We start from the raw sequence: 26,868 nt of genomic DNA, 5'->3' as shown, positions 1-26,868 counted from the left end.
GCGAATCATAAAAGTTCAGGGTTTTTAAGATATTGTGGTGACCCACTCCTCTACGCAGTCCAGGTACAATTATTGGTGCGAATCATAAAAGTTCAGGGTTTTTAAGATATTGTGGTGACCCACTCCTCTACGCAGTCCAGGTACAATTATTGGTGCGAATCATAAAAGTTCAGGGTTTTTAAGATATTGTGGTGACCCACTCCTCTACGCAGTCCAGGTATAATTATTGGTGCGAATCATAAAAGTTCAGGGTTTTTAAGATATTGTGGTGACCCACTCCTCTACGCAGTCCAGGTACAATTATTGGTGCGAATCATAAAAGTTCAGGGTTTTTAAGATATTGTGGTGACCCACTCCTCTACGCAGTCCAGGTACAATTATTGGTGCGAATCATAAAAGTTCAGGGTTTTTAAGATATTGTGGTGACCCACTCCTCTACGCAGTCCAGGTACAATTATTGGTGCGAATCATAAAAGTTCAGGGTTTTTAAGATATTGTGGTGACCCACTCCTCTACGCAGTCCAGGTACAATTATTGGTGCGAATCAGAAAAGTTCAGGGTTTTTAAGATATTGTGGTGACCCACTCCTCTACGCAGTCCAGGTACATTTATTGGTGCGAATCATAAAAGTTCAGGGTTTTTAAGATATTGTGGTGACCCACTCCTCTACGCAGTCCAGGTACATTTATTGGTGCGATTCATAAAAGTTCAGGGTTTTTAATATATATTGTGGTGACCCACTCCTCTACGCAGTCCAGAAAGATACCTTGTTGCAACGTTTTGGACTAATAACTATATTGTGAGGTGTTCACAATACACTGTAAATTAGTGGAAATGCTTGTTATTGAATGTTATTGAGGTTAATAATAGCCTAGGAGTGAAAATAAGCCCAAAAACTTGATTTTTAAACTTTTTATGTTTTTTTCAAAAAAAATCCGAATCCAATACCTTAAATCCGAACCGAGACCTTTCGTCAAGTGTTTTGCGAGACAAATCCGAACCTCAAAAATAACGAAAATCCGGATCCAAAACACAAAACACGAGACCTCAAAAGTCGCCGGTGCACATCCCTAGTCTATGGTATCAACATGGTTCCTCCCTGTAAATATACACGAGAAAGGATCTACTACCTAACACAGCAGTTCTCTCTGCTCAGTGATCTGAATGTTTAGATGCCCTGACTCCCCTCTTCCCAGTCCCCAAGTCTCCCTCCTGAAGTCAAGCAATAGTCAATTTATGTTCCTCACTCTAGTAAGTCACAGTTGGCATTTCTGTTTCTAGACCATGTGAGTACGTTGTTGCCTGGATCATGATACACTCCCAACATATTCAGGACAACTCTTTTTTTTAATATCAACTATTAGAAACACCAGCTTTATGGCACAACTGTGTAATGCTCAGGAGTAAAGTGAAATCTCATAAGCAAGCCATGTTTTACTGTCTTATAACTTTTATTCAGTTCTGTAGCATTGCCAGCAAATAAATCCAACACTTTGTCTGCAGAGTTTATTAAACACCCAGGGAAAACATTCAGCCTTTCCAGGACAGGAAAGTGCAACAAGTGAGATTTGAACCTCCACATGAACCTCTGCCTCAGCAGCCGCTGTGCACGTCAGTCCCTCTCTCTCTTTCAGTAGCTTTTCTGCAGGCCTCTCTCTTAGCACCATCATTGTGATATTGCACAGATAGTTAGACCAGTTACGGTCGACCTGATACACTTCAGCAGTCACATATGTGGTCTCCTAACCTTCAAAAGAGCCACTCATTACCCTCAATATAGTAACTTGCAAAATACATATAATCAAATAAACAGATGCCACATAGTTAGAATAGATCCTACATGCACTCCAAAACACTGCAGATTTCCCCACATGCCACTTAAACACACAACACAGACTCCTCATAATGCCCAGTCAATCAAAACATTCCCATATGCCCTTTAGAACCTCATTTATCCCAAAGCACCTCAGTTCCTCCCACTTGCCCTAAAAGACCACTATACTTCATTTACTTTATAAGAGCTGGAGATGTGGGATAAGCTTAGTGGGGCATAAAACAGAAAGGAGCTGGTGGCCACAGATTTTGGCTCAGCAGGATGCCTGTTGCCCATAAATGAGCAAGGTGCCTAATGGAGTCTACAGAACCAAGGTGTTTTAGAGAAGAACTTCACCAAGATACAACATTTATTCATAAAAACAAGGAATCTCTAATCAGCTGTGCTTTACTTTTCAAACTTGGGCGCTGTTTTCAAACTGCATGGGCATCCACTGCCTGGTCCCAATCTATAACAGCTCCTGTGATCCACGATCAGATGTTCAAAAAAACATTAATGTTTGCAGCATATGGCAGGACTGCTCTTAGGCTGTAAAAAAAATACATACTTCAATAACAATAAATAAATAACACACATATTATAATGGATCTAGGTATTTTAGCTCCCCATTTCTTCTTGACTGGACTTCTTCTTTAAGGCAATCTGTAACTGATGGTCCAAATAATCCAGTGTTAAATTTTGTAGTTTTACAATAGTATAAGTAAAACATCAGAATACCATAATAATTTGATATTATCATAATGTACATCTATCATTGTTCAACAAAGCAAATGTTGAAAATCCAACTACTTACAAAAGGCCTTCAATTAAAACAAAGCCACTCTAAGGGCTAGATTTACTAAGCTGCGGGTTTGAAAAAGTGGGGATGTTGCCTATAGCAACCAATCAGATTCTAGCTTTCATTTATTTAGTACCTTCTACAAAATGATAGCTAGAATCTGATTGGTTGCTATAGGCAACATCCCCACTTATTCAAACCCGTAGCTTAGTAAATCTAGCCCTAAGACTTGACAATGGCTGACCAGATAAAATTGGCCACCACTTGCTGTATTTTATGTTTTAATAATAAAGCAATAAAACCTGTGCTGAATATCCTTTACTCTCACCCTTTCAGCCTCTCTCTTTAGCTGCGCTTTGTGCTCCCTGAATTATAGAGTTTATTGTTAATTGTACCATGCTGTTTTACCTTGTACTGTCCTATTGTTTGTTCCCGTGCGGCGCTAAGGATACTTTGTAGCGCCCTATAAATAAAAAAGAATAATAATAATTTGTGAAAACTTGTGCACATTTGATGGTCACATCAGCCAATAATGTTTTTTCATTAATTTTCTCAACTGTACTAGAAAACTGCAGCATGGCAGAGTGTTAAGGGGGGCAAAAGAAGCATGGCAGAGTGTGATGAAGGGGTGCTAGGAGGAGGGGGGGAAAGCAGCATGGAGGGCACAGTGTGATCATAAGGTGACATAGCGTGGTTGTGATGAAGGGGCACAGTGTGATCATAAGGAGGCACAGCGTGGTGATGATGAAGGGGCATAATAATGTGTGTGTGATGGCACAGAGAGCTTTTGGCATTGTGGTGTGTGTGAGGTAGGTGGTGGCTAATTAATGGGTGCTATTTTGCTTGTGGGGTGATGGTGGGGCAATGTAATAGTGGGGACTATACATTTAAGATGGGGTGGTTTGGGGGCTATTGAATGTGGGGGTGAGTTTAGGGAGAATGAGGTTTCCTCATTAAATGTGACAATTAATTATTTAATGGCAGTGATGGTTGCAGGAAATAGGTATATTTCTGAAATGTAAATACTATTAATTATTGCTGGGGCTGTTTGTAGGAAGGGAAATAGGTTTATTTATTAAATGGGAATACTACTATTTTAATTTTGGAGCTAGAGGAAGGCCTAATTATTAATCGTGGGTGGTATTGATTTAATGGTGGGTCTGTTTGGAATTAGCTAAATGTATCCTTTTTTTTCAGATAGGACCTCCAGCATTCCAGGATCCAGACAAGCCGCAACTAAAGAAACCTGCAGCCACAGGTGGTGAAAGTGACAAGAACAGATAGGAGAGAGCAGGAGAGTGTGTGAAATGTTGTGATTCAAGTGGAACAATGCCAATTTTTGGTGAGTGTTCTGCCCAATGTAAGGCGCAGGCCAAGACTGTGAACTCTTTCTGTACACACTGCTTTCTTTATATTGTATACTGTGGTGCTAGATGTCTTGAAATTCAGGAGTGCCTTGACATATGTCACGCTCCGGCGAATTCACGGCCTAGTGATTTTGACATGCTAGTCATGCCCCAATGATGCATAGCCACGTCCCCAATTGTATGACCACACCTAATATTAATCTTGTGCCACCGCTAAGCGGCGGCTCAAATTTTTTTAGCGTGCTCGACTATAAGTAGGGCCCAGTGAAGTTGTTGTACCGGGGCCCTGAATTCCTCTTGGCAGCCCTGACCATACGTAATTTGTTATGGTTTACTGCACAGCTATGTGGATTTACCTGTGCTGTTATTTTTTTTAAAGCCTCCCTAGATTTTTCTGAGATGTATTACTTCACTGGCTCAGTGTTCTACAGTTTGTAACTAATAACACTTTTTTTCAGTCTGGCAAATGACACCAATTTTCTACTCCTCAATACTGACACCAAAATCATATTAGCGCTGTGAGAGTGAATCTGAACTTTGCAATAGAGAACACAATCAATAAAAGTTAATAGACAAGTTTTCACATGTTTGTACCTGCAGGACTGGCTGATTTCTGAACAATACCGATATGTGTACGTCAGGTATCTGGCATGTAGTAACAAAGCACTGCTGATTTTGGCTGCTGTCAGACACTTGTATGTGAAACTGAATCCGGAATCATTAGGTAAAAAAAAAACACCTTTCTGTGACATTTACATTTCAGAAGGAGGTTGAATAGAGCACTAAAATGTAAGTGTAATGGAAAATGGAGCTCTCACTTCAGGGTTGATGAATGGCTTGCTAAGAACTAGCTGATGAATGTGAAAAACCACAACAATTTGATTATAGAGAGATACATACATTGTCACCTTTGATTAAGCATGAATTGTAGATTCACAGCTGTAAATAAACTAGTACCTATAAATAACACAGTGTGTACGGAGATGTTTATGTATGTTTTTCACTCTCTACTCCTTATATTATCAGTCATTTTACTGATCTAAAGGTGATTTTCACAACCTAAGGCCCCCTACCCACTGTTCTCAAAATACCTTCTTCTTCTAGTGCTAGTAAAAGCATGTAAATGGGTATTGCAATGGAACCCATACCCACCAGAATTGCTGTTATGATCAGTAGTATTCGATCTGTGGCTAATCTAATATATCGCAAACAGAATTAAGAATATGGTTTACTTGACTTTTATAAGAATGTTTGCACAAAATACAGACATATAATATCTTTATATTAGTCTATTAATATGAATAAAAGTCAACATCCGGTTTTGTCTACTTGTGTAAACCATCTTTGATAAATAGTAATAAAAGCTGACTCCAACCGGTGGACATACTGGAGATAGTAGAATGGTAACTAGGTATTTAAAGTTGCACCATTATCTGACGGGTGGGGTACGGTATCCCGATACTTGGGATACCGACACCGAATATACCTACTAAAAAAACTAGAAAGGAGCGGGCTCGGATTTCGGTAATCCGAGCCCACCCGAACAGTGCGCATCCGACGGGATCCGAGCACTGTTCGGGTACTTCCGGCCGCCCAAGGAATGCAAAACGAGGCTATGACATCCAAGTCTCGCGTTGGATCTCGCGAGACTCGGATCTCATAAATGCCCCGCTCGCGGCCGCCATCTTCATTCTCCATGTGGTTACTGAAGAGGGAGGTTGATGTGCTCTGTCCTGCTGATTACTTTAATCAAGTGGTGCTTTGTCCTGCTGAGTCCAGTAGTACTTTTTCCAGTGCTCTGTCCTGCTGATTCCAGTGGTGCTTTGGCCAGTGTCTGTGCTGCTGAGTCCAGTGGTGCTTTTGTCCTGTATTTGTTTCTGATAAGTCCATAGCAATTTGTTAATTAGCCAAAAATCTTTAAACATTTTTAAAAAAATACAAAAAAAATACCCAAAAATGTTTTTTAAAAAAATATAAAAAAATAATTGAAAAAGTATAAAAAATATTATAGAACAATATATTCTTGCAGTCCCAAAAAAGAGGAACTGCCATTTCTATTACTACGTTCATTGTTTGTGCAGTCCCAAAAAAGAGGAACTGCCACTTCTATTACTATGTTCATTGTTTGTGCAGCCCCAAAAAAGAGGAACTGCCATTTCTATTACTACGTTCATTGTTTGTGCAGTCCCAAAAAAGAGGAACTGCCACTTCTATTACTATGTTCATTGTTTGTGCAGCCCCAAAAAAGAGGAACTGCCATTTCTATTACTACGTTCATTGTTTGTGCAGTCCCAAGTTACCTGAGTTGTCCCCCCTCTAGTGTTTACTCCGAAAGAGTTTTTAGTGCAGCGGGGAACCTGGTCAGTGAGCGGCAAAGGAGGTTGCTTCCGCAGAACATTGAAAAAATGATGTTCATAAAAATGAATTATCAATTCCTCAATCAAGACCAGCACTGACCTCTAGATACTACAGAGGGACCTGTGGTTGTGGAGTCCAGCGGGGATGAATTGATAATGTGTGAGGATGAGGAAGTACACCCTGAAGGGGGAGAGGAATCAGAGGATGAGGATGAGGACGACATCTTGCCTCAGTAGAGCCAGTTTAGTTTGTACAGGGAAAGATGAATAGCGTTTTTGGTGTGGGGGCCCAAACAGACCAATCATTTCAGCCACAGTTGTTTGGTAGGCCCTGTCGCTGAAATGATTGGTTTGTTAAAGTGTGCATGTCCTATTTCAACAACATAATGGTGGGTGGGAGGGCCCAAGGACAATTCCATCTTGCACCTCTTATTTTGGCATTATGTGACCGTCCAACAGTCGTTTGCCATGAGCACAAAGTATGACAGTAGTCATCCTATGGCAAAGCGGATAACTGCGGCCTTAACAGCTATGTTGGTGTTAGACGTGCATCCGGTGTCCGCCATCTGTGCAGTGAAATTCAGACCAGTTGGAGGAGGTAGGAGCAGACATCTGTGCAGTGGAATTCAGACCAGTTGGAGGAGGTATTGTGGCCCCGGTACCAAATTGGGTACCGGGGCCACTCCACTACGCAGTCCAGATAGATGTGAGGTGTTCAGAAAAGACTGGAAATTAGTGGAAATGATTCTTATTGAATGTTATTGAGGTTAATAATAGCGTAGGAGTGAAAAAAAAAATTCAAAAACCGTGATTTTAGCACTTTTTATGCTTTTTTAAAAATAAATCAAAACTCAAAACCCTAAATCAGAACCAAAACCTTTCGTCGGGTGTTTTGGCCAAACAAATCAGAACCCAAAACCTCAAGCTAATCAGAACCTAAAACACAAAACACAAAACACTAAAAGTGGCCGGTGCACACCCCTAATAAAAAACATGAGCCGAAAAACCTGCTATGCAACTGTTGTAAAATCTGCAGATGCTGGATGCTGTCGCTTGATTGTGACGTTACCGACGGCAGCGTAACCCTAACCCTAACTCTAACCCCTAACCCTGGCCCCTAACCTTAACCCTAACATACCTCTTGAAATGTACATGTCGCTGTCTTCGGTGATTTAACTCTTTGTGTTTTTTTTGTAGGTATACTCGGTGTCGGTATCCCAAGCATTGGGATACCGTGTACCACCGTATCTGGCAAGGTGATGGGCAACCTGATGTATCTTAAAAAGGGCCGCACATTGGGTCAGAGTCATTAAGCAGGCAAAGCAAAAAAAACAGGAGTAAATTTGATCCTGGACAAAGCATGATACAATGCAAGGGGTGCATGTTAGTTTATTATTTTGCACATACGGAAAATACCTGCTGCTTTTTCATGTAGCATACAAATACATGATAGCTTTTTTTTAACACTGACATTTAAAATTAATCTAGCACATGCCCTACCCCAACTATAAATCTGTCCCCACATTTTAAATTTACCCCCCCCCCCCTCTAATGCAACATGGTTTTGCCAAGGTGCCAAGTTATGCCTTTTTTATTTTGTTCTCCTTAATGACTCATGCTCATTATCTGTATTTTACAAGAAAAAAAAGTCTGGAAACAACCTTGGCAGACCCACTCCGCTCATTCCAAAATGCAACTCACTTGCTCTAAAATTCCACCACATGCCACACAGACCTATTCCCTGCTCCAAAGTAGCCCCACAGGCCTTCAGACCACCACTTGCCACTCAGACCCCCACAAGCCCTGAAATTACACATGTGCTCCAAAACTATTTCACATGCCACTTAGATCTCCCCACAAGTTCCCCACATGCCCATCAGATGTACTCCATGTACACATCAGAGCTCCTCACATGCATATTTGACATCTCCACATGACCATCAGACTTCCCCAACATTCCTCTCACATCTCCCCCACATGCCTCTCCCTCCTCCTTCACGTGCCTTCTCAATCCTTCTACTTGCCTACTCACACCTCCCCCATTTTTATTTGCTCTGAGAAAGTGCTATTTAGGAATGGCTCTAGCTTGGTTAATTATCATGTAGGAAAACATTGGATATTGCCAAATTCGGGTGAAGGGCCGAGGGTATGTTGAGAGTAGAAAGTGCTAATTTCAATCAATACACAGTATGCTGGATTTGTACAATTTGTTTGTTTTGGTTTTTATTGCTAGCCTTGTTTGTGGAAGGTTATTAGGGGTTCATTCTAGACAGTGATAATATGTGCCTGTTACCAATACATAATCTGTGTATTGGCTGCAAATGCATAGTATAGCTAGTGTGTTAGTTCAAAGTGGAGGAAAGCATTCTACCTTATATCACTGCTACAGGAGGACAAAATCCAGTGAGTTCTGTTATCCTCCTCCTCAAACGCCTGCTTTTTACACGACCTGAACTCAGATGACCTGTTAGCATGGACAAGATCACTGTTGAATTACTGAACCATTGCAAACCTTTGTCTCTAATTTCATTTTGCAGTATGTCCAGTCTCTTATTCACCTGTATTACCAAGTTATTCATCTATACTACCACATGCCGCTACCCCATACTTGCCAACATGGACAAAGTGTTTCCTGGGAGGTCCGGGGTGCAGGTGGGTGTGTGGGGGAGGGGCTTGAAGAATTGTGTAATTAGCCCTGCCCCAAAACGGACATTACTACTATGGGCCAATAAAAACAGGGGGCAGGGCCACGATGATGCATCCATGATGTCACTAAGCCCCGCCTCCTCATTTTAGTTTACACAGCTGGCCAGGTTCAGGGAGAATCGCATGCTCTCCTGCATTGTGCAGGACACTGATCTAGTAGATACATTTTTCTAACCTTCTTTCTATCTTAGCTGGATCCCTGGGGGATGCTGCCTGCAGTTGCTTTTCCCAGAGATCCTCCGATTATTCTCACAGTTCCAGACTAAAGCCAAGGGGGAGGGAGTGAGTGAATGCGAGGAATCAAGAGACTGCAGCTTACGATTGGTTCTCCCTCTCACACTTTCCATCTTTCACCATTTTAAAGTGCCAGACAAAATAACTGGTACAGTGTTTTAGGACCGATGGAGCCCCGGGAGCAGAGGTGGATAGAGCAGCCCCTGGGGCTCAGGGTGGGGTAGGGAGAAAGATGCTAAAATGCATCTACTAGAAGGTGCTGCAGCTTTAAGAGTAATAGAGTTTGAAGAAAGCAACTCTGAGACATGACTTATCCTTGGTTCACTAAAGAGACAGGGACACTAAAAAATATTTTAGATTTTTTTATTAATTTATTTTGCAGTATGAATACATTAAAAATGACCTGTAACATTGTCATCTTGGTGCCGGACATGGTTTCAGAATCCTAATGAACCGCTTGTGAAGAATTGATTGCTCTTCTTATGAAAAGTCCCTAATCTGTTCTCTTTCTATCATCAGGCCTGATCCTTTGAAACACAGTCCTCATGCTAAACAAAACTAACACACAACCTGTGACTAGAGCAAACAAATGACACATTATCCCTTCTTGCTTCTGTAAAAGATCAGCAGTTGACACAGGTAAACATGGCCTCAAGGAAACCTTGGAAAATTGAACCTTGGTGCATTATTGGGAGTTTGTAATATAAACAGATCACAAACAGTAATTTGCACTGCAGCAAAATGTATAGGAGTCCTTGCCCAATCACTATCTTATGTTGCATGTGCAGTGTACATAGAGAGCAATTCAACTCATTGATCAGAAGTGACCAGTGGTGTATTTACTAAACTGCAAGTTTGAAAAAGTGGAGATGTTGCCTATAGCAACCAATCAGATTCTTGTTATCATTTATTTAGTACATTCTAAAAAATGACAGCTAGAATCTGATTGGTTGCTATAGGCAACATCTCTACTTTTTCAAACCCGCAGTTTACTAAATATACCCCTATGTCTATTCCCTAAGTAATTCTTACTGGTCTACGGCTCTGACGTATAGCAATGCTCAGGAATGCAGATGGTATAACTGTCATACCTTTACTTGTCAAACAAAAATAATAATGAAATACTTAAACAAAAACAAGTAATCAACACCACTGCTATGCATTGAGTCCAATTAGATTTAAAATAAAACAGGCAACAAAGTTAGATAACAAAAAAACAGATAACAAAAATAAAATAACTATTTTAGAAAAAATAGTAAAAAAATGCTTTACTTTGCTAATAAAGCATTTTTTTTCCTGCAGTGACAGAGTTAGTAATCAGGGGACAGCGGCAGTACTTGCACTTGTCAATTAGGTTTTCCAATGCTTTGCATGGGGATGCATCGCAGGCCAGGGGGCTTTGACAAATCGGAAACATCTATAAATCCAGTGAAAACTCCTGCTTTTACCAGATTTCGGCCTTTTCCTACTTGATAAATAGATACCCTATGTCCGAGAGTTTATCACGCTCCAGCCAATCTATGATTTGTTGATCATGTTTGACCCCTTCATTCATTCACTCATTGATTTCTTATGATGTTTTTAGTTTACACCCATCTAACGTAAAACTCAGAAGAAACTAGGGAGAGTCACTAAAACAGATTGTGCTCTGCTCTGGATGTCTTCTGTAGAGCAGAATGATTTACCAGTATGTCATAGAGGAAGATCTGTTCCTCAGTCAGTACCTACAATACATCATCCTTTGTTAGGAGGTGGAAGTTTTGTAATAAAGAGATGTTATGAAAGTGTCACTTTTAGCAGTGCTTAATTTTAATGTCAGCATAATAAAAGCTGGAGGGAAGGAATATCTCAATCTTCAGCTACTGTATTACACTAACTAGAGAGAAGGGAGGTTTCAGGCCACATCTTCTGCATTAGACAAACTGAAAAGAAGTGAGATCTCAGTTCACAAGAGAAGGAAAATTTTAGAACCCAGCTGCTCCATAAGCCTAACTGAAGGCAAGGATATATACATATAATAGATAGGGAGCGCAACTTACTATATAGAGTCTGAGAATTGTATATGTAGATATGCTATGAGGATGAAGGCAGAGTGGCAAAGAGATGGAAAGGAAATAAAATAGAACAAAACCCAAATATATGAAAAAAAAATAATAAAAAAAAATTTAAATAAACATACAAAAGCCAAAACAGAAAAGAACTGACCAAGGAAACAATAAAAGGTAAAATTGATCAAATCAATACATGCTTGTCATGCAGGGATTGATGTTAATCACCTATTGCAGAGTATGGGGCATATTTATCAAAGACATTTTACATTGAAATCCCCCAACTAGCAGTTTTCGGGGCATATTAAAGTATCCCCTTAATTTATGACTAGGGCATCCTGCTGCTTTCCCTGTCACTTTGAACAAAAAAGCAGTCCCCATAGGTTTCTATGGAGATTGCTATTTTGCACCATTTAACAAGTTCCAAAAATCAAAGATTTTCGGAACTTGTGCCCGATGGCCAACGTCAGCTGAAGCTGGCATTAGCCATTGAAGCCTATGGGGAGAGTATTGCGGTAGAGGGATCTTCGGATCCCTTACAGCAACTTACCTGCTCTCCCCTCCGGTCACTATCGCAAAGGGGACCACTTTGCGATAGTCACCATAGAGGACATAGGAGGCAGGTCTTGGCAAGAACGGCAGTTTTTCGCGACTGCTCTTCCTAGTGAAGAATTTTAATAAATAGTCACAATATTTCAGGCCTTATCTTTGCAATAAAAATTGAAATGGATCATGTTGAAAAAGCGATGGTTAATAAATATGCCCCTATGTGCATAGCAGAGTGACAGTGGTCTCGATAATAAAACTTCAACTGGAATGTAATAAGTCTCTTACCCTGGCTCTACCTACCAGATCCTGCCGATATAGTTGAAGAATGTAGAATGTACTGTTGAAGGGAAGGAAAACCTGAATCCCCAGCTACTTAAGAATGATAATTTGAGTAATTATCATTATTGTTGTAAGAGGATGACTGCAAGAAAAAACTTCCTATGCCATTCCCATTATGGCCTTCCTTGAAGGACACAAAAATTACAAGTCATAATCCGGTGAATGAAATTATAACCTTCAAATTTCCGCTATGCAGCATTTTTGCCCCAAAATGATGAAATGATTTACCTCTCCCAAACCTGGCATATTAAATTTCATAAACAAGAATATTTTTTCTGTTAAGGAAGCTCAAAAAATTGAATGTGAGAGATGAAAACTGCGAAAAACTGTGGGGTTCAGTAAATCTCACTCGTGTTGGGCAGAGTCTTACCTATTTTGATATTTTCACTCTATGCGCAAAACTGAGAAAAAATGCGGTTGCAAAACAATCATCTAAATAAAACGACTAATGATTATAAATGATTGCATAATAGATTTGAAACAGATATTGTAGGAAACACTTAGAATGACTAAAGTCTGTGATAATTAACTGGAGGAATACACTGCATAGAAGAAATACTGATTACTGTGTTTATATTGAGTGCTGCGTTCTCAGCCTTGGGCAGATACAGAGATAAGCATCACCTTCTGCTTCTGCTAAGTATATAAATAGAATTGATTTAAAAGCTATTCAAATGTTGTACACTTGTATGATCACATTGGAATTACATGGTCATATACTTGTATCACATCCGTACAATCTGTATAGAAGGATTACCTTGAATTCTACACTTGGATGAGCTTATTTTTACAGCTTCTTGTATCTAAAGCTCACAGGTCATCAGGTTTCCTACTCATCCAAATGAAATCAGGTTTCTTAAATCTGACACCAGTCTGTAGGCTTAAGGGAAACTATCACTTTGTACAATTTGTATTATGTTGCGTAACATGAATTATAACTGAACTTGCAATACATGTAACTAAGAATTTTTTTTTTTCCTGTCTTTGATGTGTTTTCTGTGTATGGTTTAACTGATCTAAAAAAGTAAAGCTTAATAGATGGTAATCATCATCATTTATTTATATAGCGCCAGTAATTCCACAGCGCTGCACATAGAACTCATTCACATCAGTCCCTGCCCCATTGAAGCTTACAGTCTAAATTTCCTAATATAGACACATACTCACACACAGACACAGACAGACAAAGAGGGAGAGACTAGGATCAATTTTGATAGCAGCCAAATAACCTACCAGTATGTTTTTGGAGTGTGGGAGGAAACCGGAGCATCCGGAGGAAACCCAAGCAAACACAGGGAGAACATACAAACTCCACACAGATAAGGCCATTGTTGGGAATCAAACTCATGACCCCAGTGCTGTGAGGCAGAAGTGCTAACCACTAGGCCACTGTGCTGCCCATAATCTGAAAATAGATCTTATTACTTTCATTACTATTATTGGTTATAGGTTGGTTAATGGCCTCTGCCGTATGGTGCTTATAGCTGCTGGGCATCGTCTACATAACAGAATACCCCAGCAAGAGTGCTTAGTATTATCCAGCCAAATAATGCAAAAGTTTGACAGCTCAGTCTCACATCAGTCAAAGTGTAATGACCCTCTGACCTGACACCTCCTATTATCAGACCTTTAATTCCTTCTCAGCTAGGCTCATTAATGTAAGGTCAGAGAAGTCTGACTTCATGGCACTAGGGAGGGAATGTGTTTAAAAAATGTATGAATTTTTGGCCAAATGGAAAAGCTGATGCACAGAATGAACGGTGAACTGGGTAAAAGGAAAGTGAAATCCCAGCCAGATTTTATTGTAGTCTTAATGATAGGTTCACATTAAGGTGATGAATATATTGAAGGAAAATTGCAGCTAAAATGATCTATGCCTGTTTAACACATGCATTGATTTATTTGGTTCAGTTTAAGCAATTAAATTGAAACTTCCTTGACCTCCCTCTGTGTTTCTTCCTCCTAACTCATGTTTATCTGGTTTAACCCTTTTCTGAATTTCTTCCTTTTTCTCCCATCATCATTTATTTATTTATATAGCACCCCATTTTGTGTGGGAGGAAACTGGGCTACCTGGAGGAAACCCACGCAGACACGGAGAGAACATACAAACTCCACACAGATAAAGCCATGGTCGGGAATTGAACTCATGACCCCGGTGCTGTGCGGCAGAAGTGCTAACCATTAAGCCATTATTGAATTAGTGGCGCTATATAAGTAAATGTTGATGATGATGATGATAAGTGACTTTTATGTTGAGGTCTTGTTCTCATTATGTTTAATCCAACCACTCCATCTTCATACTCCTCTATAGTTCAATCAGCCACTAGCAACTGATCCTTTCCCTGCATGTTCTGTTAGCACCAATTACTGCAATGGGGATCAGTAGACATAGCTCTGTAAGCTATTGTTAGGATAATCTACCACATGGGCAGCAGGAGCAGGACAAGAAGGAAGTAACCAGTTATCCAGCTGGATTTAACCTTGGTTGTACAGAACTCTGTCTAGCTGAAAAAGAAAATTGTTCTTTCTGAACAGTCATGCCAGCCCTAGAAAATCATTTTACTGACAGCAATATTTTTACTGACATGGTGTTTTCCATTTGAAAACATAACGAATGGTAGATAGTTCATACTTGACAACCCTCCCGGAATGACAGGGAGACTCCCGAAATTCGGGTCGGTCTCATGGACTCCAGGGAGAGCTGGCAAATCTCCCGAATCCCGCAATTGCGAGGCTAAAATGACGCGATACGGGGTGAATTGCGGTATTTTGGCCCCGCCCCCGCATCAAAATAGCATATTTGTCGCGGGGGCGGGGCTAAAATGACGCGATTCGCCACCCCCCCTCCCACCCTCTAGACACGCCCCTCTCCCGGATACAACTTGCCAAAAGTAGGCAAGTATGAGATAGTTATATCATAAACAAGATAAGGTATTTGACAAAATTGGTCCATGTAGATTTTGACCATTAAGGGAATAAAGCTAAGCTTCATATGCTGCCCTAATTTTGGCAGTAGGGACCTGATCCTTTCACTCTGCAGTGGCCTTGCCTATCTGAAAGCAGACACAACTTTGCAGGGAATCTGGCCATGATTGGGTGGCTCTAGGCAGTATTAGTGTGGGTGTGGTTCATGGTTTGACAGGATCACGGGAGGGGTTTATTTTGACCCGCTTTTGCTTTTTAAATGATGAGAGGTGTGTTTCACTGTTAGTGTATTACACAGCGCTCCTCCCACTCTAATATCCAAACTCACTTTATCATTGTGCCACCACTGAGTTTGAATAAGTGGCCTGTGCCTCCTATATAAACTGATACTTTTATTGTCTGTCGATTTACTAATAGCTGGCAACCATGCTCCTAAACTGTGCGCCCTCCAGTTCTAGAGCTACAGCTATTCTTCCCTTGCTAATCTGAAATGAACTAAGTAGGAAACTGCATAACCATTTTCTATTAATACAGTTAATTTATTTTTAGTAAAAAAAAACCTCACAACTTTTGTATACTGTTTTATTATTTTTATCTACTGAAGCAGTTGTAATAAATCAGCCTAAACAGGTGCAGTACATGTAAGGCATCAAAAGCACTGAGTAAACTGGATTATATAAAGCGGCTTCACAGCTGCATAACCCTAGCAAAATTGATATAAAAAGCCACTTTGTTTATCAGATAAATCTCCCATTGATTTCAGATTTTTATAATAAGCTCAAAGACTGCACCAATTATGTAGCTTAGTGCTATTTATAAAATAAAACCTCAATTCTCCTATTAAATATATTTCCTTAACTAAATGTGTGAACCGATAGACATGCCAATATTTCCTGCAGAGTTGAAATATTGTCTATGACCATCGTTTATACATATTTCCTATAAGACCTACTGCTTGAATTAGCAATCATTGTATTTGATGTTCAGCAAGCTACAGAAGGAAATTAATAATTCATTATTCTGTCCATTGGCAGCTGATGGACAGAATATTTCTGGTTGCAGAGTTTGGGAGGACAGTAGGTGTTATTTGCTTGAATCATTGACAACATGTTGTAACCTATAGCTAGCAATCAGATATTGCTTTCTTGCTGAACTTTCACTAAATAGGTCAAAGCGAATTGCTGATTGGTTGTTATGGGTTACAACACATAGTTAAAACAGTTGCAGGAGATTACTAGTAGAAAACACCTAGGGCCTGTTGCTGAGTTGGATCATGCAGGGCTACCATTAGAAATTGCAGGGTCCAGTACAAATATGACAAGCAGGACCCCCCCTCCTTCCTTCTCTCACCCAAACCCATTTTAAATTATCTTTTAGCCAACATTTGCCTACCCCCCTCCCATTCTCTCCAATCACAGTCCATCCCAGGCTCTATCTAACCCCTGCAGCAGTTTACCTACCTCTCTCCTTATCTGCTTATTATTGCTGGCTTCTCTCCATGGACAGTGTTGTGACATCATTAATTGCAGGACGTCAGTGACACTGCCGCGAGCCTCTCTGACTTGTCACGGCTCTCTGTCTTGAACCCTCTCTTGCACCTGAGGGGGTCTGGGCCTGGAGCAAATGGCGGCAGCTGTGGGGCCCCCACATCATGGGGTTGGAGGCGGACGCACTGGTTACAAGGGAGCCCGCTGTTGCCCTCCATCCCATATAAATTTGTTTGGGCCCAGGCCTGGTGGGGTCCCATACTGCTGTCGAGATCCGTACTGCTGTACTCACTGTAGCCCCCTGATATCTGCCCTTTGATTCATGTTGGGCGTAATATATGCTAAAAAAAAGCCACCTGTAAAAAGAGTGTATTTTGCCCATGTGCTGAGTCGCACATATCGCAAGATACGTCCAGCTCTGCATCTGTAGCACATACACCAGATTTACATACATACATACATATATACATACATACATACATACATACATATATACATACATACACCCACATACACATACATACATACATACATACACCAGATTTACATACATACATACATACATACATACATACATACATACATACATATATACATACATACACCCACATACACATACATACATACATACATACATACATACATACATACATACATACATACATACATACATACACCCACATACACATACACACAACCAGGTCATCAGCACAAGAACTGTTTGTTAACATCGTTATGATAGTGAAATAAATATTTACTGTTAGACTAGATGTAATACAATAAGTATAGGCAGAAAGTAGCCAAACATTATTTTGAAAATAAGCCCACAATATCCTAAAATATATACCCAATCATTGACGAAAGCAGCCATCAGCTTCAGAGGTTAATTTGTGATCAAGTAAACAGAAGCTGCTAGCTAGTGTGGTGACCCTCACCATCATCATCATCAGCATGTACTTGAATCTACACTGAGGCATCTGCTATTGATACAGCTTTGACAGGTGTGTCTGTATTTGTTCGCAATCATATGAATACGCCCTTACTGTACTCAGCCTATGTTAGACTGCCACTTCGTGTACCAGCACATGTGTAGATACATGCAATTCTGCATACTAGCGTAAGCTGCTACGCAACTACGCGTATGTCCAACTCTGCATCCGGCCCATAGCATCTAAATATGCAGATTTACCACGAAGCATAATTCATAAGCGAAATGTTTTGTGAATGGCAGACAAAGCTGCTGAAATGTGGATGTGCATTTAAGAAGTTGGACTATTTGCTTGTATTTGTATACATAGATTCACTCCCACATAACACTCATAACACTGCACATTTACACCACACACACACCTCTGCACATCTACACCACATACACACACACCTCCGCACATCTACACCACACACACCTCCGCGCATCTACACCACACACACACACCTCCGCGCATCTACACCACACACACACACACCTCCGCACATCTACACCACACACACACACACCTCCGCACATCTACACCACACACACCTCCGCGCATCTACACCACACACATACCTCTGTGCATCTACACCACATACACCTCCGTGCATCTACACCACACACATACCTCTGTGCATCTACACCACACACACACACCTCCGCACATCTACACCACACACACCTCCGCGCATCTACACCACACACATACCTCTGTGCATCTACACCACACACACCTCCGCGCATCTACACCACACACACACACCTCCGCACATCTACACCACACACACACACACCTCCGCACATCTACACCACACACATACCTCTGTGCATCTACACCACACACACCTCCGCGCATCTACACCACACACATACCTCTATGCATCTACATCACACACACACCACCGCACATCTACACCACACACACACACACCTCCGCACATCTACACCACACACACCTCCGCGCATCTACACCACACACATACCTCTATGCATCTACACCACACACACACCACCGCATATCTACACCACACACACACACACCTCCGCGTATCTACACTACACACACACCTCTGTGCATCTACACCACACACATACCTCTATGCATCTACACCACACACACACCACCGCATATCTACACCACACAAACACCTCCGCATATCTCCCCCCACTCACATCTCCCCCACCCCCCACACACACCTCTGCACATCACCCCCCATGCACACCTCTGTACACCACCCATACACACCTCCACAAATTTGGTAAACTGTTTGCAAATGACCCTTTTGTGTACTTGACTATTCCGTTTTTAGTGTGGCATTTACCATTTATAACAAGCTTTGCTATACCAAATTGACTCGATTTTCTATCCATTCGTTTGGTCCAACATGATCTTACTCTTATTTTATTCTGTCATTTTGACAGGCTTTTAACTAGTACTATTATAAGTATATTACAGTTCTCTATTGGAATAGAATCAGATGGGTCCCAGTAATAGCCATTAGAGCACCACAAGTGAAATACCCTGCAGTACTGTAACATAGTGTAATTTGCATGGTCTCAAAATAGGTATGTCTCAGGACAATATAAATACCCTGTATGACTGTCACACATTGCATCAGCTAAGCTGCATTTTGGTTACTGTTCTTACCTGTTTCCCTTGGTTCTCACTCCCTGTATTCACTTGCTGGTCTGAACTGAGCATGCGCACACCTGGTCTTTTCAAAACTACCTGCATTCTCTTGATTGGCTAATTGCCTGTCAGCTCTGTCTATTTAAAGCACCTGCTTCTCTACTAAGTTGCCAGATCGTCAGGTCTTCTTACCTATTAGGATGCAGTTCTCTCTGGCTCTCGTCTGCACATCAGTATCCTGTGTTACCTCTTCCACGATCAAGACCTGTGGTATTATTGCAAGAACCTCTTGCCTCATCATTGGTCCCATTCTCAAGCTATTCGCTTTCCCGGGATCTCAGTGCATCAGTTCTCTGCAGTTCACCACTTCTCAGTTGGTACCCTGTGTTACCTGTTCCACGATCAAGACCTGCGGTATTATTGCAGGAACCTCGTGACTCATATCAGTCCTGTTCTCAGCTATTTGCTTTCTAGAGACCTCAGCGAGTCAGTTCACTGCCATTCACCTGAACCTCTGCATTTATCATCCAGCAGTCCTGCTCCACTTCACGGTTCCATCTCACCCTGCTTTAATCCCCCTTAGAGAACCGCAACCTAAGGCTAGAGAGCAGCTAAATCCATATTCCCTTGTGGGAATCCCTCTTGAATCCTTCTCTACTGTTAGACTCCGCACCTCTCTGGGGGTAAGTCTATTGAGAGCTGGGCTTCGAGGTCTATTTCCAAAGCTCAGGCTCCGTGACAATGACCCCTCAATTTTGCCTATTTATTGGGCTCAAATTAGATGTCTACTCAAATACTTTCTGTTAAAATGCATTTGTTATCCAAAGAAACTGTCCTTAAATTGAAATTCATATGGCATTCTAAGACAGATCTTTTTCTTTTAAGGCAAAAGGAAATCCAAACCAGATCTTCATTTAATGCCAATGAAAAGACAAAGAAAAAAATATAAGAAATAACGTAAACTGCTCCACTGGGTGCCCCGCCACAGACTGAGAAAAAATTGAATTGATCTGGACTCAGCCAAGCCAAGCGTATTTCCAACACTAGCTGCAATGTGAGTGGATGGTGGTTTTGGAGATTTTCAGGGATTTCCTGCTTGGATTGAATAAAAATTTACTTAATCTGTATTGATGTGACAAAAAAGCGCAATTACCAGTACATTAATTTCTATTTTATTCGTATGTGTAACACCCAACCCTATTGAAAACATTGGGCCATAGAAATTAATTGGCTATAGACATGAATGGGAAAAATGCAGCACAATGATGGTTAAACCCTTGTGTTAACCCCTACTGGGTATGTACGTAATGGGGCTCACTTAAAGTTAGATTTGCATCATTATGTTAGGGTAAAATAAGCATTTCCATACTGCTCACGCGCACCAATTATGCTCATATATACAGTTTGTGTATCGTTGACTAGTATCATCATACGCCTGAAAAGGTGGAACAAGAGTGAGCAGGAGCTGAGAAGCATGTAAGGGTATGTCCATGTAATTGCAACACCATCCACAGATACACATATATCTGGTGTGTCCTGGAGAGCTGGTGCAAAGATGCACAATGATGATGATGACTATCAGCAGCACTATGCAGCCGTTTCAGACTGATTAATTGTGTACTGCCTGCTCGAGCCGATGCTACTTAAATCATTAGCTTTGCTACAATATTACGTGAAGTCACAGCCGTCCGTCTATTTGCATTACTTGACATTTCCATTTGGACTGCTGCCAGGGGAGAATATTTTTAACAGGGAAAGCAGCAGCTGTTTGTATTTCATTTAATTTGTGTTTTTATTTAATTACATTTTATATTGAAAATGCAATTCACATTTATTAATAACTGTTCAGTCACTTTACTCTCTTGTGTATATGACACTTCATTGCATTATTATGTTGTTTACAGATAGGGTAATGCAAATATAGCTTTTGCTACTAACAATGTCAAGCCACATCTGTATGCTAAGATGTAAATATCCACACATGTTACTCATTACGTACACCTCGAGTAAACGCTATTGTTTTTTTAGGTGGACTTGAGCATGCATGTAAGTACACTTTTTTACATGCTTCCTTTCCTATATATGTTTGTAGTGCAATTATATCCACCTCTAAATGATCTTCACGTAGAGCTCAGTGGATATTTTCTATGGCAGTGGCATGCCTTAAATATGCTAACATCGAACAAAGATTAAAAAAACCTTGGGATCCCAGGATGGAGATAGCAGAAGGAATTCAATTAAATACATCATTTTAAAATATTGTCTACCCGGGTCACACATGTGCATATCTCTTTTGACTGGCCAGGCAAAGTGGTGATGTAAGATTTCCATTCCAAGCCAGTGTAGCCAGGAGTATCGCTCTTGGTGAGATTTTATTGATTATGGGAGTAGGCGCTTTATAGCAGCAATAGAAAACCAGCCCAATCGTCTGTCGTTAATAAATAGGCCCAGAAGGATTAAGGGGTCTTTTTTATCAAGACCCAGGTATTTTGGTAAAAAAGAGGAGTCTTACTGCTCACCAGGAAAGTACACGGTCCCTCTGAGCATGCCTGAGCCGGCCCCTACATGTCTTGCAGAGAACTACAACATTGTTGCAACAATGTAAAAAGGTAGTCGTTTTGGCTGGCTGCTAAATTCTATTGCAGTGCACAGGGAACTGAGGGGATGTGGAAGGTCTGACTATTATCTTTTCGAATTGTGGGGTCTATTTAGTGGTGAAGAGCCAAAATGCTGAAGTAAGAACCGGCAAAGAGCTTGTTCATAGCATTTCGCTAATTAAGAAAGGGCAGAGATTTCTCCAGCCTTAACCGCTTTAACGGAGCATACTGATGTCCCCATAGATATCTACAGGGACTGCAGCACTATTCAATTCATTAAACTGCAAAAAGCTTTGTTTTTCACAGCAAAGTAACTCCATTCTGAGATGGCATTACCTGCCTGTTATCATCACCATTTATTTATATAGCGCCACTGATTCCACAGCGCTTGTACAGAGAACTCATTCACATCAGTCCCTGCCCCATTGGAGCTTACAGTCTAAATTCCCTAACATACACACACACACACACACAGACAGACAGAGAGACAGATTAGGGTACATTTTTGATAGCAGCCAATTAACCTATCAGTATGTTTTTGGAGTGTGGGAAGAAACCGGAGCACCCGGAGGAAACCCACACAAACACGGGGAGAACATACAAACTCCACACAGATAAGGCCATGGTTGGGGATCGAACTCATGACCCCAGTGCTGTGAGGCAGAAGTGCTAACCACTGAGCCACTGTGCTGCTGTTATAATGAGATCCAGCAGAAGCCTCTCCACCGTTACCTCACCAGCGCATGCACATAACACTTTCTCCATTCACCTGCGATGTTAGGCTGCTGGTGATAGTAAAAACTCTTTGTGGAGGAGGGATGACTTTGCGAGGGCTCCTGCAATAGGATTTTATTATGCATCGCTGTGATTTAATGACTATTGTGCTGGGGTCATAAATATACCCCCGAATGCTAAGTTTTAGCTGCTCTGTCCAAAATAAAATGCTTAATAAATATTTTAATGTATGCTTTACTTTACAACACTAATGTTAATAATTTGAAAATCATCTTATTATCAGTTGGGGATATGAATTTTCAAAAATATTTTGAGTAGATTTCCATTTTAAGTTTTAAAAAGGAAATGATGTCAATAGCTATACAACATTAGATGAATAATACAGTTGTGTTGTCTATTCTACGTTACAATTTCATGTCTTACCACTCTTGTCTAAGAGAAATATTTGTTCTAGAAAAATAAATCCTGCTATTAGTAACAGGAAGAGAAGTTAATTAAAAGTTGATCTTACTCCTCTCATGTGTCTGTGGACCTATAATTTTTTGTCCTCAGCCGCTGGATCAGGCAGAGATGAAGGCAGAGGCGAAGATTAATACTTTATGTCTTGGCTCACAGGGCCTCATTTAAGCAAAAAAAAAGGATCAAATTTGCTCCTGGACAAAACATGTTGCAATGCAAGGGGTGCAAATGCATTTATTTATTTAATGCATGTAAGGGAAATACTGACTGCTTTTGCATTTAGCATACAAATACTGGTCAGCGTTATTTTTACACTACAACATAGAATTGAGCAAGGACACGTCCACATCCCAAATGAAAATATCTGCACGTTTTAAAATTCCCCGCTGCAGTACAACAGGGTTTTGTTTTTTGTGCAGTTACATTTTTCCCTGGTGAACTACATGTCCCAGGGGGCCCTAGATGAGAGGCCATGGGTATCCTGGCATTTATAGTACCACAAGTGCCAGCATACACAGACACATAATGGCAGCCTGGGTATGCTGGGACCTTTAATACAACACGGACAAAATACTTTTTAACATCTATTTTTCATACATTACCCCACAAACACTGGGTGTGGGAAGAGCCCTAGTGCTTTCAGCATGGAGCTGGTTATACCTTTTTTTTTGCGGGAATCAAGCTCTATACTGAGTGGCTTAGGGTTGGTTTTGCACTCTGGCAGAGGGATCCCATGCTGTGGATTTCCCAGCTATAGTACCACCAGCATGGGCTGGCAAAGCCTAGTGCTGGTACTAGCAAATTTGGGATGTCCCCTATGCTTTCTATCCTTGTCATTTTGCTAGTACCAGCCTAGGCTGCAGTACTAAGGCTGTTTATGCTTTCTTTTGGGGGATGAGGGGGGTCACTTTTACAAACATGTATTTATTTGTCTTATGGGCCATTGCGTTGCTACACTTAAAGTGTATCACATGCTTGTAACATAAGATATGCTTTAAACGTATTTTACGAAAACGTACTCAATTTGTGCACTATAAGGGTCGTAATTAACACTTACTCTGTGAGCTTAAATTTCATCCAACTCTACGTGAGTCTACTCTATCTAATTGGAGAGTCCAGATTGTTTTACATATCTCTGCCAGTCTCAATGATGGGGGTAAAATTTGCTCTTAACCTATAAAAATGAATGAAAACAAAATAGATACATGTTCTTAAAATAATTTTGGCGAAACTAAGTTTGCCATTTTCAGTACTTTTTACTACTTACAGTATCAGACAGCTGGAGACCACATACCATTTACTCTCATGTTATATAACGCCTTATGTTTCTTAATTTATGAACATGGTTTATTCTTTTCTACCTTTTGCTTTCTTCATTACAATATGCATAGCCCAGAGTGTAACTAGATATTTGTGGGCCCCATATCCCCATATTACACACATGTTTGAAAAAATACATATACACAATACCTCCCAACATCTGAAAGGGCAAAATCAGTATATACAATTTAGATCCTCCCATAATCCAAACTAATCGCACCCAGATCTGACCAAAACACACCCACATTATTGTGAGGCCACACCCCTTTCTGTTTTCAGGGATTGGGACAGTCCAGCCAAATGAGGAACTGATGGAGGGTATTATACACACATGGTGCATTGACAGGGGAGATCCCCTATTCCCTCAGCCGCACCCTGTGCTACTATGCTAGTTCTGCCTATGCCTGTAGCTATTTTATAGGGAGTAAATATTTGCTGTAATTTTTTAGTACATACACTCTAGCACTAGCATCACTATTATCATTCATATTAAGTAGTTTGCTACTTTCGGTACTATCTGAATACAGACAGGGCTTTACTCTAAGGGGCATATTACATTCAGTAGACAAATAACATTATTATGCCGGTATATGACTGTCACTCTAAACATACTATTGCAGTAATGTTGCACTAATAAAGAACTATATAGCATAAAATAGGTGTCCTTCCTGCGCTCCTATAAGATGGGGGAAGGGATAGGGAATGCAGCCCAATTCTCAAGGGAATACCCACCAAAATTCCCAAAATTATAGACAATTTAAAACAGAAATTGGATTTGGGCGCAGCTGGGAGGGTAATGAAATGAACAGGTTTTCTGAATATCACAACATAAATGGATTATATGATTGCATGTAAAATAAGTAAATATAAATAAAAAATAAAAAATACAATATATAGTGTATAAAATATAAAAATATATAGAAAATGCACTTCAACGTCCACAATATAAAGTGAATAAGATCCCAATATGCAGTCTGTTCAGGTCATCTGAATATAGTTCCAAATAGTCACTCAATAAACTCTCATCCGTTCCTCTCCGGATCCACCATACAGTTCATAAATATGCGGAAGACAGGGAGAAAAGGGGAATCTCTTATGGTGTAGTATTCCAATAAAAGTTTATATGTGTGGACAATAATCAAATACACTTACATTTGGTAAGGGTAATAAATCCCATCAAGGTATCTTTCACACGCAAAGCACGTTACATCGCGGTCATGTCTCCATATATGCTTCCAAATTCAGTTGTCCCAACCACCAAACGGAAGGTAAAAGAAGAAAAAAGTCCCCAAAAGATGTAGTATTCCAATCAAAAAGTGTATTTAATAAACAACATTAAAATTGCACTTACATTTAGTAAGAGTGACAATGCACATAAAGGTGTCTTTTTAGACGCGACTAGACTCCTGCTGCCACGTTCACGTTTGTGAAAGATACCTTGATGGGATTTATTACCCTTACCAAATGTAAGTGTATTTGATTATTGTCCACACATATAAACATTTATTGGAATACTACACCATAAGAGATTCCCCTTTTCTCCCTGTCTTCCGCATATTTATGAACTGTATGGTGGATCCGGAGAGGAACGGATGAGAGTTTATTGAGTGACTATTTGGAACTATATTCAGATGACCTGAACAGACTGCATATTGGGATCTTATTCACTTTATATTGTGGACGTTGAAGTGCATTTTCTATATATTTTTATATTTTATACACTATATATTGTATTTTTTATTTTTTATTTATATTTACTTATTTTACATGCCATCATATAATCCATTTATGTTGTGATATTCAGAAAACCTGTTCATTTCATTACCCTCCCAGCTGCGCCCAAATCCAATTTCTGTTTTAAATAATAAAGAACTATGTTGAAACATAATATTTATATATGCATTGATAGTTGCATTGATAATGTTATTCTCTTGTCTTTTTTAGTGTACTTACGATACTTCTTCGGAATGATCAATTATTCGGGCCACATAATGTCATTAGTTACTAGCGAACTAATAACGTGAATATTGGCGCAGCCCACAAAATGTCTTCATTGTGTGCCTTCACAGGACTGTAAAATTAAGTTTATTGTACCATTAACCAAATAAAATAGATTGTAGATTTTCATTCTCTGCCTGCCATTGTAAAATTATATTGTATGTCTGGTTCAGCAAAGTGATGCTACCTATCCTGCTTCATCTACAGCCAGGATATCATGTGTGGGTTTCCTCCCACAATCCAAAAACATACTGGTAGGTTAATCGACTTCTGACAAAATGAACCCTAATGTATTTGTGTGGTAGGGATTTTATAAGCTCAAGTGTGGCAGGAAGACTGTTTCACTCTTTCTTAGAGCTCAGCTGTGTGGGAGAGGGGTTTCTGTTCAGTACAAGTGTTAAATACATCAATCAAGTCACTCAGTTCAGGAGAACAAGCTTCTAGAGAATGGAGTTGGCCTGGCATCCCTTTGTGTTAATGTTGTACTTACTGGTCTTTCAATGCATGACATGGATCTGGGATAATAAAG

General features: G+C 40.3%; 1 long non-coding RNA gene across 2 annotated transcripts in view; it reads left to right on the top strand.

The window, feature by feature from the left end:
• LOC142158418 (uncharacterized) overlaps positions 1 to 26,868 on the top strand; it is a 401,996-nt gene that overhangs the window by 363,352 nt on the left and 11,776 nt on the right. Inside the window, exon 3 of one of the 2 annotated variants that reach the window (XR_012692774.1) lies at positions 3,814 to 3,918. The exons of the other annotated variant lie outside the window; for it this stretch is intronic. This is a non-coding gene — a long non-coding RNA (uncharacterized LOC142158418). Of the gene's footprint in view, positions 1 to 3,813; positions 3,919 to 26,868 lie in introns of those variants that run through there. 2 annotated transcript variants of the gene reach the window in all.

Source organism: Mixophyes fleayi, chromosome 5 (assembly GCF_038048845.1).
Source record: "Mixophyes fleayi isolate aMixFle1 chromosome 5, aMixFle1.hap1, whole genome shotgun sequence".
Taxonomy (NCBI): domain Eukaryota; kingdom Metazoa; phylum Chordata; class Amphibia; order Anura; family Limnodynastidae; genus Mixophyes; species Mixophyes fleayi.
Note: the sequence above shows the minus strand (reverse complement) of the source record. Positions and strands in the feature narration are given on the sequence as shown.